This window comes from Oncorhynchus nerka, linkage group LG14, assembly GCF_034236695.1.
Source record: "Oncorhynchus nerka isolate Pitt River linkage group LG14, Oner_Uvic_2.0, whole genome shotgun sequence".
NCBI classification, from domain to species: Eukaryota; Metazoa; Chordata; class Actinopteri; order Salmoniformes; family Salmonidae; genus Oncorhynchus; species Oncorhynchus nerka.
The window spans coordinates 68,268,630-68,288,681 of NC_088409.1; the positions used below are offsets into that span (position 1 = coordinate 68,268,630).

The window sequence follows — 20,052 nt, forward strand, 5'->3', positions numbered from 1 at the left end:
ACTGTGTTCTATACACACACACCTCACTATCACACTGTGTTCTAACACACACACCTCACTATCACACTGTGTTCTAAACACACACACACCTCACTATCACACTGTGTTCTAACACACACACCTCACTATCACACTGTGTTCTAAACACACACACCTCACTATCACACTGTGTTCTAAACACACACCTCACTATCACATTGCGTTCTAAACACACACACACCTCACTATCACACCCTGTTCTAAACACACACCTCACTATCACACTGTGTTCTAAAACACACACCTCACTATCACACTGTGTTCTAAACACACACTCACTATCACACTGTGTTCTAAACACACACACTATCACACTGTGTTCTAAACACACACTCACTATCACACTGTGTTCTAAACACACACACCTCACTATCACACTGTGTTCTAACACACACACCTCACTATCACACTGTGTTCTAAACACACACCTCACTATCACACTGTGTTCTAAACACACACCTCACTATCACACTGTGTTCTAAACACACACCTCACTATCACACTGTGTTCTAAACACACACCTCACTATCACACTGTGTTCTAAAAACACACACTCACTATCACACTGTGTTCTAAACACACACCTCACTATCACACTGTGTTCTAAACACACACACCTCACTACACCCTGTGTTCTAAACACACACTCACTATCACACTGTGTTCTAAACACACACCTCACTATCACACTGTGTTCTAAACACACACACCACTCACTATCACACTGTGTTCTAAAACACACACTCACTATCACACTGTGTTCTAAACACACACCTCACTATCACACTGTGTTCTAAACACACACCTCACTATCACACTGTGTTCTAAACACACACCTCACTATCACACTGTGTTCTAAACACACACCTCACTATCACACTGTGTTCTAAACACACATCTCACTATCACACTGTGTTCTAAACACACACACCTCACTATCACATTGTGTTCTAAAACACACACACCTCACTATCACACTGTGTTCTAAACACACACCTCACTATCACACTGTGTTCTAAACACACACACCTCACTATCACACTGTGTTCTAAACACACACACACACCTCTCACTATCACACTGTGTTCTAAACACACACACCTCACTATCACACTGTGTTCTAAACACACCTCTCACTATCACACTGTGTTCTAAACACACACCTCACTATCACACTGTGTTCTATACACACACACCTCACTATCACACTGTGTTCTAAACACACACCTCACTATCACACTGTGTTCTAAACACACACCTCACTATCACACTGTGTTCTAAACACACACCTCACTATCACACTGTGTTCTAAACACACACCTCACTATCACACTGTGTTCTAAACACACACCTCACTATCACACTGTGTTCTAAACACACACCTCACTATCACACTGTGTTCTAAACACACACACCTCACTATCACACTGTGTTCTAAAACACACACTCACTATCACACTGTGTTCTCACTATCACAACACACACCTCACTATCACACTGTGTTCTAAACACACACCTCACTATCACACTGTGTTCTAAACACACACTCACTATCACACTGTGTTCTAAACACACACCTCACTATCACACTGTGTTCTAAACACACACCTCACTATCACACTGTGTTCTAAACACACACACTCACTATCACACTGTGTTCTAAAACACACACCTCACTATCACACTGTGTTCTAAAACACACACACTCACTATCACACTGTGTTCTAAACACACACCTCACTATCACACTGTGTTCTAAACACACACCTCACTATCACACTGTGTTCTAAACACACACACCTCACTATCACACTGTGTTCTAAACACACACACTCACTATCACACTGTGTTCTAAAACACACACACTCACTATCACACTGTGTTCTAACACACACACCTCACTATCACACTGTGTTCTAAACACACACACCTCACTATCACACTGTGTTCTAAACACACACACTCACTATCACACTGTGTTCTAAACACACACACTCACTATCACACTGTGTTCTAAACACACACCTCACTATCACACTGTGTTCTAAACACACACTCACTATCACACTGTGTTCTAAACACACACTCACTATCACACTGTGTTCTAAACACACACACCTCACTATCACACTGTGTTCTAAAAAACACACACCTCACTATCACACTGTGTTCTAAACACACACCTCACTATCACACTGTGTTCTAAAACACACACACCTCACTATCACACTGTGTTCTAAACACACACTCACTATCACACTGTGTTCTAAAACACACACCTCACTATCACACTGTGTTCTAAAACACACACCTCACTATCACACTGTGTTCTAAACACACACTCACTATCACACTGTGTTCTAAACACACACTCACTATCACACTGTGTTCTAAAACACACACCTCACTATCACACTGTGTTCTAAACACACACCTCACTATCACACTGTGTTCTAAACACACACCTCACTATCACACTGTGTTCTAAACACACACCTCACTATCACACTGTGTTCTAAACACACACACTCACTATCACACTGTGTTCTAAACACACACCTCACTATCACACTGTGTTCTAAAACACACACACCTCACTATCACACTGTGTTCTAAACACACACCTCACTATCACACTGTGTTCTAAACACACACCTCACTATCACACTGTGTTCTAAACACACACACTCACTATCACACTGTGTTCTAAACACACACCTCACTATCACACTGTGTTCTAAAACACACACTCACTATCACACTGTGTTCTAAACACACACACCTCACTATCACACTGTGTTCTAAACACACACCTCACTATCACACTGTGTTCTAAACACACACTCACTATCACACTGTGTTCTAAACACACACTCACTATCACACTGTGTTCTAACACACACACTCACTATCACACTGTGTTCTAAAACACACACACCTCACTATCACACTGTGTTCTAAAACACACACCTCACTATCACACTGTGTTCTAAAAACACACACCTCACTATCACACTGTGTTCTAAACACACACACTCACTATCACACTGTGTTCTAAAACACACACCTCACTATCACACTGTGTTCTAAACACACACCTCACTATCACACTGTGTTCTAAACACACACCTCACTATCACACTGTGTTCTAAAACACACACACCTCACTATCACACTGTGTTCTAAACACACACCTCACTATCACACTGTGTTCTAAACACACACCTCACTATCACACTGTGTTCTAAACACACACCTCACTATCACACTGTGTTCTAAACACACACACTCACTATCACACTGTGTTCTAAACACACACTCACTATCACACTGTGTTCTAAACACACATCTCACTATCACACTGTGTTCTAAACACACACACCTCACTATCACACTGTGTTCTAAACAACACACACCTCACTATCACACTGTGTTCTAAACACACACCTCACTATCACACTGTGTTCTAAACACACACCTCACTATCACACTGTGTTCTAAACACACACACACCTCACTATCACACTGTGTTCTAAACACACACACCTCACTATCACACTGTGTTCTAAAACACACACCTCACTATCACACTGTGTTCTAACACACACACCTCACTATCACACTGTGTTCTAAACACACACACCTCACTATCACACTGTGTTCTAAAACACACACCTCACTATCACACTGTGTTCTAAACACACACTCACTATCACACTGTGTTCTAAACACACACTCACTATCACACTGTGTTCTAAACACACACACCTCACTATCACACTGTGTTCTAAACACACACCTCACTATCACACTGTGTTCTAAAAACACACACCTCACTATCACACTGTGTTCTAAACACACACCTCACTATCACACTGTGTTCTAAACACACACTCACTATCACACTGTGTTCTAAACACACACCTCACTATCACACTGTGTTCTAAACACACACTCACTATCACACTGTGTTCTAACACACACACCTCACTATCACACTGTGTTCTAAACACACACACTCACTATCACACTGTGTTCTAAAACACACACTCACTATCACACTGTGTTCTAAAACACACACTATCACACTGTGTTCTAAACACACACTCACTATCACACTGTGTTCTAAACACACACTCACTATCACACTGTGTTCTAAACACACACTCACTATCACACTGTGTTCTAAAACACACACCTCACTATCACACTGTGTTCTAAACACACACACCTCACTATCACACTGTGTTCTAAACACACACCTCACTATCACACTGTGTTCTAAACACACACCTCACTATCAAACTGTGTTCTAAACACACCTCACTATCACACTGTGTTCTAAACACACACCTCACTATCACACTGTGTTCTAAACACACACCTCACTATCACACTGTGTTCTAAACACACACCTCACTATCACACTGTGTTCTAAACACACACCTCACTATCACACTGTGTTCTAAACACACACACGTCACTATCACACTGTGTTCTAAACACACACACCTCACTATCACACTGTGTTCTAAACACACACACACTCACTATCACACTGTGTTCTAAACACACACCTCACTATCACACTGTGTTCTAAACACACACACCTCACTATCACACTGTGTTCTAAACACACACACCCCTCACTATCACACTGTGTTCTAAACACACACACCTCACTATCACACTGTGTTCTAAACACACACACCTCACTATCACACTGTGTTCTAAACACACACACCTCACTATCACACTGTGTTCTAAACACACACACACCTCACTATCACACTGTGTTCTAAACACACACCTCACTATCACACTGTGTTCTAAACACACACACTGTGTTCTCACTATCACACTGTGTTCTAAACACACACCTCACTATCACACTGTGTTCTAAAACACACACACTCACTATCACACTGTGTTCTAAACACACACCTCACTATCACACTGTGTTCTAAACACACACACCTCACTATCACACTGTGTTCTAAACACACACTCACACACACTGTGTTCTAAACACACACACCTCACTATCACACTGTGTTCTAAAACACACACCTCACTATCACACTGTGTTCTAAACACACACACCTCACTATCACACTGTGTTCTAAACACACACACTATCACACTGTGTTCTAAACACACACCTCACTATCACACTGTGTTCTAAAACACACACTCACTATCACACTGTGTTCTAAACACACACCTCACTATCACACTGTGTTCTAAACACACACCTCACTATCACACTGTGTTCTAAAACACACACCTCACTATCACACTGTGTTCTAAACACACACTCACTATCACACTGTGTTCTAAAACACACACTCACTATCACACTGTGTTCTAAACACACACACACACTGTGTTCTCACTATCACACTGTGTTCTAAAAAACACACACCTCACTATCACACTGTGTTCTAAACACACACCTCACTATCACACTGTGTTCTAAACACACACTCACTATCACACTGTGTTCTAAACACACACACCTCACTATCACACTGTGTTCTAAAACACACACCTCACTATCACACTGTGTTCTAAACACACACACTCACTATCACACTGTGTTCTAAACACACACCTCACTATCACACTGTGTTCTAAACACACACCTCACTATCACACTGTGTTCTAACACACACCTCACTATCACACTGTGTTCTAAAACACACACCTCACTATCACACTGTGTTCTAAAACACACACTCACTATCACACTGTGTTCTAAACACACACACCTCACTATCACACTGTGTTCTAAAACACACACCTCACTATCACACTGTGTTCTATACACACACACCTCACTATCACACTGTGTTCTAAAACACACACACCTCACTATCACACTGTGTTCTAAACACACACCTCACTATCACACTGTGTTCTAAACACACACCTCACTATCACACTGTGTTCTAAACACACACCTCACTATCACACTGTGTTCTAAACACACACCTCACTATCACACTGTGTTCTAAACACACACCTCACTATCACACTGTGTTCTAAACACACACTCACTATCACACTGTGTTCTAAAACACACCTCACTATCACACTGTGTTCTAAACACACACACTCACTATCACACTGTGTTCTAAACACACACCTCACTATCACACTGTGTTCTAAACACACACTCACTATCACACTGTGTTCTAAAAACACACACTCACTATCACACTGTGTTCTAAACACACACCTCACTATCACACTGTGTTCTAAACACACACCTCACTATCACACTGTGTTCTAAACACACACCTCACTATCACACTGTGTTCTAAAACACACACTCACTATCACACTGTGTTCTAAACACACACCTCACTATCACACTGTGTTCTAAACACACATCTCACTATCACACTGTGTTCTAAACACACACACCTCACTATCACATTGCGTTCTAAACACACACACACTCACTATCACACTGTGTTCTAAACACACACCTCACTATCACACTGTGTTCTATACACACACACCTCACTATCACACTGTGTTCTAAACACACACACACCTCTCACTATCACACTGTGTTCTAAACACACACACCTCACTATCACACTGTGTTCTAAACACACACACACTCACTATCACACTGTGTTCTATAACACACACCTCACTATCACACTGTGTTCTAAAACACACACCTCACTATCACACTGTGTTCTAAACACACACACCTCACTATCACACTGTGTTCTAAACACACACCTCACTATCACACTGTGTTCTAAACACACACACTCACTATCACACTGTGTTCTAAACACACACACTATCACACTGTGTTCTAAAAACACACACTCACTATCACACTGTGTTCTAAACACACACTCACTATCACACTGTGTTCTAAACACACACCTCACTATCACACTGTGTTCTAAAACACACACACTCACTATCACACTGTGTTCTAAACACACACCTCACTATCACACTGTGTTCTAAAAACACACACCTCACTATCACACTGTGTTCTAAAACACACACCTCACTATCACACTGTGTTCTAAAACACACACACTCACTATCACACTGTGTTCTAAACACACACTCACTATCACACTGTGTTCTAAACACACACTCACTATCACACTGTGTTCTAAACACACACCTCACACATCACACTGTGTTCTAAACACACACCTCACTATCACACTGTGTTCTAAACACACACCTCACTATCACACTGTGTTCTAAACACACACCTCACTATCACACTGTGTTCTAAACACACACACTCACTATCACACTGTGTTCTAAACACACACCTCACTATCACACTGTGTTCTAAAACACACACTCACTATCACACTGTGTTCTAAACACACACACCTCACTATCACACTGTGTTCTAAAACACACACTCACTATCACACTGTGTTCTAAAACACACACCTCACTATCACACTGTGTTCTAAAAACACACACCTCACTATCACACTGTGTTCTAAAACACACACTCACTATCACACTGTGTTCTAAACACACACCTCACTATCACACTGTGTTCTAAACACACACCTCACTATCACACTGTGTTCTAAACACACACCTCACTATCACACTGTGTTCTCTCACTATCACAACTAAACACACACACCTCACTATCACACTGTGTTCTAAACACACACACCTCACTATCACACTGTGTTCTAAACACACACCTCACTATCACACTGTGTTCTAAAACACACACACACACTGTGTTCTAAACACATCACATCACACTGTGTTCTAAACACACACTCACTATCACACTGTGTTCTAAACACACACCTCACTATCACACTGTGTTCTAAACACACACACCTCACTATCACACTGTGTTCTAAAACACACACACCTCACTATCACACTGTGTTCTAAACACACACCTCACTATCACACTGTGTTCTAAACACACACCTCACTATCACACTGTGTTCTAAAACACACACACTCACTATCACACTGTGTTCTAAACACACACCTCACTATCACACTGTGTTCTAAAAACACACACCTCACTATCACACTGTGTTCTAAACACACACCTCACTATCACACTGTGTTCTAAACACACACCTCACTATCACACTGTGTTCTAAACACACACCTCACTATCACACTGTGTTCTAAAACACACACCTCACTATCACACTGTGTTCTAAAACACACACCTCACTATCACACTGTGTTCTAAAACACACACACCTCACTATCACACTGTGTTCTAAACACACACCTCACTATCACACTGTGTTCTAAACACACACCTCACTATCACACTGTGTTCTAAAACACACACCTCACTATCACACTGTGTTCTAAACACACACTCACTATCACACTGTGTTCTAAACACACACCTCACTATCACACTGTGTTCTAAACACACACCTCACTATCACACTGTGTTCTAAACACACACCTCACTATCACACTGTGTTCTAAACACACACACACCTCTCACTATCACACTGTGTTCTAAACACACACCTCACTATCACACTGTGTTCTAAACACACACCTCACTATCACACTGTGTTCTAAACACACACCTCACTATCACACTGTGTTCTAAACACACACCTCACTATCACACTGTGTTCTAAACACACACACCTCACTATCACCCTGTGTTCTAAACACACACCTCACTATCACACTGTGTTCTAAACACACACTCACTATCACACTGTGTTCCAAACACACACCTCACTATCACACTGTGTTCCAAACACACACCTCACTATCACACTGTGTTCTAAACACACACCTCACTATCACACTGTGTTCTAAACACACACACACCTCTCACTATCACACTGTGTTCTAAACACACACCTCACTATCACACTGTGTTCTAAACACACACCTCACTATCACACTGTGTTCTAAAACACACCTCACTATCACACTGTGTTCTAAACACACACACTCACTATCACACTGTGTTCTAAACACACACTCACTATCACACTGTGTTCTAAACACACACCTCACTATCACACTGTGTTCTAAAACACACACCTCACTATCACACTGTGTTCTAAAACACACACACCTCACTATCACACTGTGTTCTAAACACACACCTCACTATCACACTGTGTTCTAACACACACACCTCACTATCACACTGTGTTCTAAACACACACACACCTCACTATCACACTGTGTTCTAAACACACACCTCACTATCACACTGTGTTCTAAACACACACCTCACTATCACACTGTGTTCTAAACACACACACCTCACTATCACACTGTGTTCTAAACACACACACACCTCACTATCACACTGTGTTCTAAACACACACACCTCACTATCACACTGTGTTCTAAACACACACCTCACTATCACACTGTGTTCTAAACACACACCTCACTATCACACTGTGTTCTAAACACACACCTCACTATCACACTGTGTTCTAAACACACACCTCACTATCACACTGTGTTCTAAACACACACACCTCACTATCACACTGTGTTCTAAACACACACCTCACTATCAAACTGTGTTCTAAACACACACCTCACTATCACACTGTGTTCTAAACACACACTCACTATCACACTGTGTTCTAAAACACACACCTCACTATCACACTGTGTTCTAAACACACACTCACTATCACACTGTGTTCTAAAAACACACACCTCACTATCACACTGTGTTCTAAACACACACACTCACACTATCACACTGTGTTCTAAAACACACACACCTCACTATCACACTGTGTTCTAAAACACACACTCACTATCACACTGTGTTCTAAACACACACTCACTATCACACTGTGTTCTAAACACACACACCTCACTATCACACTGTGTTCTAAACACACACCTCACTATCACACTGTGTTCTAAACACACACCTCACTATCACACTGTGTTCTAAACACACACCTCACTATCACACTGTGTTCTAAAACACACACCTCACTATCACACTGTGTTCTAAACACACACCTCACTATCACACTGTGTTCTAAACACACACACTCACTATCACACTGTGTTCTAAACACACACACCTCACTATCACACTGTGTTCTAAAACACACACCTCACTATCACACTGTGTTCTAAAACACACCTCACTATCACACTGTGTTCTAAACACACACCTCACTATCACACTGTGTTCTAAACACACACCTCACTATCACACTGTGTTCTAAAACACACACCTCACTATCACACTGTGTTCTAAACACACACACCTCACTATCACACTGTGTTCTAAACAAACACACACCTCACTATCACACTGTGTTCTAAACACACACACTATCACACTGTGTTCTAAAACACACACCTCACTATCACACTGTGTTCTAAACACACACACCTCACTATCACACTGTGTTCTAAACACACACCTCACTATCACACTGTGTTCTAAACACACACCTCACTATCACACTGTGTTCTAAAACACACACCTCACTATCACACTGTGTTCTAAAACACACACACCTCACTATCACACTGTGTTCTAAAACACACACCTCACTATCACACTGTGTTCTAAAACACACACCTCACTATCACACTGTGTTCTAAAACACACACCTCACTATCACACTGTGTTCTAAACACACACCTCACTATCACACTGTGTTCTAAACACACACACCTCACTATCACACTGTGTTCTAAACACACACCTCACTATCACACTGTGTTCTAAACACACACCTCACTATCACACTGTGTTCTAAACACACACACTCACTATCACACTGTGTTCTAAACACACACACCTCACTATCACACTGTGTTCTAAACACACACCTCACATCACACTGTGTTCTAAACACACACCTCACTATCACACTGTGTTCTAAAAAACACACACACCTCTAAAACACTATCACACTGTGTTCTAAACACACACACCTCACTATCACACTGTGTTCTAAAACACACACCTCACTATCACACTGTGTTCTAAACACACACCTCACTATCACACTGTGTTCTAAACACACACCTCACTATCACACTGTGTTCTAAACACACACCTCACTATCACACTGTGTTAAAAACACACACACTCACTATCACACTGTGTTCTAAACACACACCTCACTATCACACTGTGTTCTAAAACACACACCTCACTATCACACTGTGTTCTAAACACACACCTCACTATCACACTGTGTTCTGTCACTATCACACTGTGTTCTAAACACACACACCTCACTATCACACTGTGTTCTAAACACACACACTCACTATCACACTGTGTTCTAAAACACACACCTCACTATCACACTGTGTTCTAAAACACACACCTCACTATCACACTGTGTTCTAAAACACACACACCTCACTATCACACTGTGTTCTAAACACACACACCTCACTATCACACTGTGTTCTAAACACACACCTCACTATCACACTGTGTTCTAAACACACACACCTCACTATCACACTGTGTTCTAAACACACACCTCACTATCACACTGTGTTCTAAACACACACCTCACTATCACACTGTGTTCTAAACACACACCTCACTATCACACTGTGTTCTAACACACACACCTCACTATCACACTGTGTTCTAAACACACACCTCACTATCACACTGTGTTCTAAACACACACACCTCACTATCACACTGTGTTCTAAAACACACACTCACTATCACACTGTGTTCTAAACACACACCTCACTATCACACTGTGTTCTAAACACACACCTCACTATCACACTGTGTTCTAAACACACACCTCACTATCACACTGTGTTCTAAACACACACCTCACTATCACACTGTGTTCTAAACACACACCTCACTATCACACTGTGTTCTAAACACACACACCTCACTATCACACTGTGTTCTAAACACACACCTCACTATCACACTGTGTTCTAAACACACACCTCACTATCACACTGTGTTCTAAACACACACACCTCACTATCACACTGTGTTCTAAAACACACACCTCACTATCACACTGTGTTCTAAACACACACCTCACTATCACACTGTGTTCTAAACACACACCTCACTATCACACTGTGTTCTAAACACACACCTCACTATCACACTGTGTTCTAAACACACACCTCACTATCACACTGTGTTCTAAACACACATCTCACTATCACACTGTGTTCTAAACACACACACCTCACTATCACATTGCGTTCTAAACACACACACACCTCACTATCACACTGTGTTCTAAACACACACCTCACTATCACACTGTGTTCTATACACACACACCTCACTATCACACTGTGTTCTAAACACACACACACCTCTCACTATCACACTGTGTTCTAAACACACACACCTCACTATCACACTGTGTTCTAAACACACACACCTCACTATCACACTGTGTTCTATACACACACACCTCACTATCACACTGTGTTCTAAACACACACACCTCACTATCACACTGTGTTCTATACACACACACCTCACTATCACACTGTGTTCTATACACACACACCTCACTATCACACTGTGTTCTAAACACACACCTCACTATCACACTGTGTTCTAAACACACACCTCACTATCACACTGTGTTCTAAACACACACACACCTCACTATCACACTGTGTTCTAAACACACACCTCACTATCACACTGTGTTCTAAACACACACCTCACTATCACACTGTGTTCTAAACACACACCTCACTATCACACTGTGTTCTAAACACACACCTCACTATCACACTGTGTTCTAAACACACACACCTCACTATCACCCTGTGTTCCAAACACACACCTCACTATCACACTGTGTTCCAAACACACCTCACTATCACACTGTGTTCTAAACACACACCTCACTATCACACTGTGTTCTAAACACACACACACCTCACTATCACACTGTGTTCTAAACACACACCTCACTATCACACTGTGTTCTAAACACACACCTCACTATCACACTGTGTTCTAAACACACACCTCACTATCACACTGTGTTCTAAAACACACACTATCACACTGTGTTCTAAACACACATCTCACTATCACACTGTGTTCTAAACACACACACCTCACTATCACACTGTGTTCTAAACACACACCTCACTATCACACTGTGTTCTAAACACACACCTCACTATCACACTGTGTTCTAAACACACACCTCACTATCACACTGTGTTCTAAACACACACACACCTCTCACTATCACATCACACTGTGTTCTAAACACACACACCTCACTATCACACTGTGTTCTAAAACACACACCTCACTATCACACTGTGTTCTAAACACACACCTCACTATCACACTGTGTTCTAAACACACACCTCACTATCACACTGTGTTCTAAACACACACCTCACTATCACACTGTGTTCTAAACACACACACACCTCTCACTATCACACTGTGTTCTAAACACACACCTCACTATCACACTGTGTTCTAAACACACACCTCACTATCACACTGTGTTCTAAACACACACCTCACTATCACACTGTGTTCTAAACACACACACCTCACTATCACACTGTGTTCTAAACACACACCTCACTATCACACTGTGTTCTAAACACACACCTCACTATCACACTGTGTTCTAAACACACACCTCACTATCACACTGTGTTCTAAACACACACCTCACTATCACACTGTGTTCTAAACACACACCTCACTATCACACTGTGTTCTAAAACACACTCACTATCACACTGTGTTCTAAACACACACCTCACTATCACACTGTGTTCTAAACACACACACACCTCACTATCACACTGTGTTCTAAACACACACCTCACTATCACACTGTGTTCTAAACACACACCTCACTATCACACTGTGTTCTAAACACACACACCTCACTATCACACTGTGTTCTAAACACACACACCTCACTATCACACTGTGTTCTAAACACACACACCTCACTATCACACTGTGTTCTAAACACACACACCTCACTATCACACTGTGTTCTAAACACACACACACCTCACTATCACACTGTGTTCTAAACACACACCTCACTATCACACTGTGTTCTAAACACACACACCTCACTATCACACTGTGTTCTAAACACACACACCTCACTATCACACTGTGTTCTAAACACACACCTCACTATCACACTGTGTTCTAAACACACACCTCACTATCACACTGTGTTCTAAACACACACCTCACTATCACACTGTGTTCTAAACACACACCTCACTATCACACTGTGTTCTAAAACACACACCTCACTATCACACTGTGTTCTAAACACACACCTCACTATCACACTGTGTTCTAAACACACACCTCACTATCACACTGTGTTCTAAACACACACCTCACTATCACACTGTGTTCTAAAACACACACTCACTATCACACTGTGTTCTAAAACACACACCTCACTATCACACTGTGTTCTAAACACACACCTCACTATCACACTGTGTTCTAAACACACACCTCACTATCACACTGTGTTCTAACACACACCTCACTATCACACTGTGTTCTAAAAACACACACCTCACTATCACACTGTGTTCTAAAACACACACCTCACTATCACACTGTGTTCTAAACACACACCTCACTATCACACTGTGTTCTAAACACACACCTCACTATCACACTGTGTTCTAACACACACACCTCACTATCACACTGTGTTCTAAACACACACCTCACTATCACACTGTGTTCTAAAAACACACACCTCACTATCACACTGTGTTCTAAACACACACCTCACTATCACACTGTGTTCTAAACACACACCTCACTATCACACTGTGTTCTAAAACACACACCTCACTATCACACTGTGTTCTAAACACACACCTCACTATCACACTGTGTTCTAAACACACACCTCACTATCACACTGTGTTCTAAAACACACACCTCACTATCACACTGTGTTCTAAACACACACACCTCACTATCACACTGTGTTCTAAACACACACCTCACTATCACACTGTGTTCTAAACACACACCTCACTATCACACTGTGTTCTAAAACACACACCTCACTATCACACTGTGTTCTAAAACACACACCTCACTATCACACTGTGTTCTAAACACACACCTCACTATCACACTGTGTTCTAAACACACACCTCACTATCACACTGTGTTCTAAACACACACCTCACTATCACACTGTGTTCTAAACACACACTCACTATCACACTGTGTTCTAAACACACACCTCACTATCACACTGTGTTCTAAAAAACACACACACCTCACTATCACACTGTGTTCTAAACACACACCTCACTATCACACTGTGTTCTAAAACACACACCTCACTATCACACTGTGTTCTAAAACACACACACCTCACTATCACACTGTGTTCTAAAACACACACACCTCACTATCACACTGTGTTCTAAACACACACACCTCACTATCACACTGTGTTCTAAAACACACACCTCACTATCACACTGTGTTCTAAACACACACACCTCACTATCACACTGTGTTCTAAACACACACACACACCTCACTATCACACTGTGTTCTAAACACACACACACCTCACTATCACACTGTGTTCTAAACACACACCTCACTATCACACTGTGTTCTAAACACACACACCTCACTATCACACTGTGTTCTAAACACACACACCTCACTATCACACTGTGTTCTATACACACACACCTCACTATCACACTGTGTTCTAAACACACACACCTCACTATCACACTGTGTTCTATACACACACACCTCACTATCACACTGTGTTCTAAACACACACCTCACTATCACACTGTGTTCTAAACACACACCTCACTATCACACTGTGTTCTAAACACACACCTCACTATCACACTGTGTTCTAAACACACACCTCACTATCACACTGTGTTCTAAACACACACACCTCACTATCACCCTGTGTTCTAAACACACACCTCACTATCACACTGTGTTCTAAAGACACACCTCACTATCACACTGTATTCTAAACACACACACCACTCACTATCACACTGTGTTCTAAACACACACCTCACTATCACACTGTGTTCTAAACACAGACCTCACTATCACACTGTGTTCTAAACACACACCTCACTATCACACTGTGTTCTAAACACACACCTCACTATCACACTGTGTTCTAAATACACACCTCACTATCACACTGTGTTCTAAACACACATCTCACTATCACACTGTGTTCTAAACACACACACCTCACTATCACATTGTGTTCTAAACACACACACACCTCACTATCACACTGTGTTCTAAACACACACCTCACTATCACACTGTGTTCTAACACACACACCTCACTATCACACTGTGTTCTAAAACACACACACCCTCACTATCACACTGTGTTCTAAACACACACACCTCACTATCACACTGTGTTCTAAACACACACACACCTCACTATCACACTGTGTTCTATACACACACACCTCACTATCACACTGTGTTCTAAACACACACACCTCACTATCACACTGTGTTCTAAACACACACACCTCACTATCACACTGTGTTCTATACACACACACCTCACTATCACACTGTGTTCTAAACACACACCTCACTATCACACTGTGTTCTAAACACACACCTCACTATCACACTGTGTTCTAAAACACACACACCTCACTATCACACTGTGTTCTAAACACACACCTCACTATCACACTGTGTTCTAAACACACACCTCACTATCACACTGTGTTCTAAACACACACCTCACTATCACACTGTGTTCTAAACACACACCTCACTATCACACTGTGTTCTAAAACACACACCTCACTATCACACTGTGTTCCTAAAAAACACACACCTCACTATCACACTGTGTTCTAAACACACACACTCACTATCACACTGTGTTCTAAACACACACCTCACTATCACACTGTGTTCTAAACACACACCTCTCACTATCACACTGTGTTCTAAACACACTCACTATCACACTGTGTTCTAAACACACACCTCACTATCACACTGTGTTCTAAACACACACCTCACTATCACACTGTGTTCTAAACACACACCTCACTATCACACTGTGTTCTAAAACACACATCTCACTATCACACTGTGTTCTAAAACACACACCTCACTATCACACTGTGTTCTAAACACACACACCTCACTATCACACTGTGTTCTAAACACACACCTCACTATCACACTGTGTTCTATACACACACACCTCACTATCACACTGTGTTCTAAACACACACACACCTCTCACTATCACACTGTGTTCTAAACACACACCTCACTATCACACTGTGTTCTAAACACACACCTCACTATCACACTGTGTTCTAAACACACACCTCACTATCACACTGTGTTCTAAACACACACCTCACTATCACACTGTGTTCTAAACACACACCTCACTATCACACTGTGTTCTAAAACACACACCTCACTATCACACTGTGTTCTAAAACACACACACCTCACTATCACACTGTGTTCTAAACACACACCTCACTATCACACTGTGTTCTAAACACACACCTCACTATCACACTGTGTTCTAAACACACACCTCACTATCACACTGTGTTCTAAACACACACCTCACTATCACACTGTGTTCTAAACACACACACCTCACTATCACCCTGTGTTCCAAACACACACCTCACTATCACACTGTGTTCCAAACACACACCTCACTATCACACTGTGTTCTAAACACACACCTCACTATCACACTGTGTTCTAAACACACACACACCTCACTATCAAACTGTGTTCTAAACACACCTCACTATCACACTGTGTTCTAAACACACACCTCACTATCACACTGTGTTCTAAACACACACCTCACTATCACACTGTGTTCTAAACACACACACCTCACTATCACACTGTGTTCTAAACACACACACCTCACTATCACACTGTGTTCTAAACACACACCTCACTATCACACTGTGTTCTAAACACACACCTCACTATCACACTGTGTTCTAAAACACACACACCTCACTATCACACTGTGTTCTAAAACACACACCTCACTATCACACTGTGTTCTAAAACACACACCTCACTATCACACTGTGTTCTAAACACACACACCTCACTATCACACTGTGTTCTAAACACACACTCACTATCACACTGTGTTCTAAACACACACCTCACTATCACACTGTGTTCTAAAACACACACCTCACTATCACACTGTGTTCTAAACACACACACCTCACTATCACACTGTGTTCTAAACACACACCTCACTATCACACTGTGTTCTAAAACACACACCTCACTATCACACTGTGTTCTAAACACACACCTCACTATCACACTGTGTTCTAAACACACACCTCACTATCACACTGTGTTCTAAAACACACACCTCACTATCACACTGTGTTCTAAAAACACACACCTCACTATCACACTGTGTTCTAAAACACACACCTCACTATCACACTGTGTTCTAAACACACACCTCACTATCACACTGTGTTCTAAAACACACCTCACTATCACACTGTGTTCTAAACACACACACCCCTCACTATCACACTGTGTTCTAAACACACACCTCACTATCACACTGTGTTCTAAACACACACCTCACTATCACACTGTGTTCTAAACACACACACACCTCACTATCACACTGTGTTCTAAACACACACCTCACTATCACACTGTGTTCTAAACACACACCTCACTATCACACTGTGTTCTAAACACACATCTCACTATCACACTGTGTTCTAAACACACACACCTCACTATCACACTGTGTTCTAAAACACACACACCTCACTATCACACTGTGTTCTAAACACACACCTCACTATCACACTGTGTTCTAAACACACACACCTCACTATCACACTGTGTTCTAAACACACAAATCACACTAAACACACACACCTCACTATCACACTGTGTTCTAAAACACACACCTCACTATCACACTGTGTTCTACACACACACCTCACTATCACACTGTGTTCTAAACACACACCTCACTATCACACTGTGTTCTAAAACACACACCTCACTATCACACTGTGTTCTAAAAACACACACCTCACTATCACACTGTGTTCTAAAACACACACACCTCACTATCACACTGTGTTCTAAACACACACACCTCACTATCACACTGTGTTCTAAAACACACACCTCACTATCACACTGTGTTCTAAACACACACCTCACTATCACACTGTGTTCTAAACACACACCTCACTATCACACTGTGTTCTAAAACACACACCTCACTATCACACTGTGTTCTAAACACACACCTCACTATCACACTGTGTTCTAAACACACACCTCACTATCAAACTGTGTTCTAAACACACCTCACTATCACACTGTGTTCTAAACACACACCTCACTATCACACTGTGTTCTAAACACACACCTCACTATCACACTGTGTCCTAAACACACACACCTCACTATCACACTGTGTTCTAAACACACACACCTCACTATCACACTGTGTTCTAAAACACACACCTCACTATCACACTGTGTTCTAAAACACACACCTCACTATCACACTGTGTTCTAAAACACACACACCTCACTATCACACTGTGTTCTAAACACACACACCTCACTATCACACTGTGTTCTAAACACACACACACCTCACTATCACACTGTGTTCTAAACACACACACCTCACTATCACACTGTGTTCTAAACACACACACCTCACTATCACACTGTGTTCTAAACACACACACACCTCACTATCACACTGTGTTCTAAACACACACCTCACTATCACACTGTGTTCTAAACACACACCTCACTATCAAACTGTGTTCTAAACACACCTCACTATCACACTGTGTTCTAAACACACACCTCACTATCACACTGTGTTCTAAACACACACACCTCACTATCACACTGTGTTCTAAACACACACACCTCAC

General features: G+C 41.5%; 1 protein-coding gene across 1 annotated transcript in view; it reads right to left on the reverse strand.

Moving 5' to 3' along the window:
- The window catches only part of LOC115141275 (protocadherin-16-like), an 85,637-nt gene that overhangs the window by 19,548 nt on the left and 46,037 nt on the right, over positions 1-20,052 (reverse strand). The gene's annotated exons all lie outside the window — the stretch shown is intronic.